Consider the following 1,325-nt stretch of genomic DNA (forward strand, 5'->3'; position numbering starts at 1 on the left):
AAGTTTGCAAGAAGCCAGGACGATCATGGCTGAGGTGCACGAAGGGATATGTGGAGCTCATCAAGCTGGCCAAAGGATGAGATGGTTAATTATTAGGAGTGGATATTTTTTGCTAAAGATGGGAGAATTATGCGTTCAGTATGTAAAGAGTTGTTTAGCATGCCAAAAGCACGGTCCAATACAAAGGGCGTCAGCACGAGAGATGGGACCTATTATTAAACCTTGGCCGTTCAAGGGTTGGGCAATAGACCTGATAGGGAAGATTTATCCCTCATCGTCCAAGTAACATACTTTTGTTATAGTTGCAACCGACTATTTCACCAAGTGGGTAGAGGCAGTACCTTTGAAAGAGATCACCCAAAAGAGTGTCATAGAGTTTATCCGTGATCACATCATGTATAGGTTTGGAATTCCACAAACGTTGATGGTAGATCACGGAACATCTTTGAATGGGGATCAAGTGAACAAATTTTTGAGCGAGTTTGGGGTTAAATTAGTAAACTCCACACCATATTACGCTCAATCCAACGGACAAACAGAATCTTCTAATAAGATTCTAAAAAATATCATCAGAAAGATGATAAATGAAAATGTCAGAAATTGGCACGAATGTCTGAACAAGGCATTGTGGGCTTATAGAACATCACCTCGGTCAAGTACCAAAGTTACTCCTTTCCAACTTGCTTATGGACAGGAGGTCGTTTTGCCTATGGAAATCAACGTGCAATCGATTAGAGTGTGCTTGCAACATAAGTTGAATGATGATGAGTATACCGAATCACTAGTTCAAAATTTATTGGGGTTGGACGATTTAAAGTTGGACGATTTTGCAAGTTCAGAAACAAAGAATGGCTAAGTTTTATAATAAAAAGGTCATAACCAAGTCGTTCAGCCTGGGTGAACTAGTTTGGAAGACGATACTCTCTTTGGATAGCAAGGATCCAAAGTACGGGAAGTGGTCGCCCAATTGGGAAGGACCATACAAAATAAACAGTGTGTTGCTCAATGGAGCGTATCATTTGGAAGATTTAGATGGCACCAAGTACGTGAGATTCATTAACGGCAAATATTTGAAAAAATACGTTCCTTCTTTATGGGAATGTGAAAAGATAAAAACATAATCAAAATATGTTGAACGATTAAAGATAACAAGGTCAGAGCGAAATACGTTCAAATAAAGTCCTTTATTATCAAACGTTCAGTACAAAGATGCAAAAATACAAATGATGGATGTTTTACAAACTACAATTAAGAGTAAGCTAATCTCTCAGTCGATCGTCGAGTAAGAGGGTGGACTGGCCTCACACCACCTTCCTAAATGCATC

The sequence above is a fragment of the Olea europaea genome, chromosome 19 (assembly GCF_002742605.1).
Source record: "Olea europaea var. sylvestris chromosome 19, O_europaea_v1, whole genome shotgun sequence".
Classification (NCBI taxonomy): Eukaryota; Viridiplantae; Streptophyta; class Magnoliopsida; order Lamiales; family Oleaceae; genus Olea; species Olea europaea.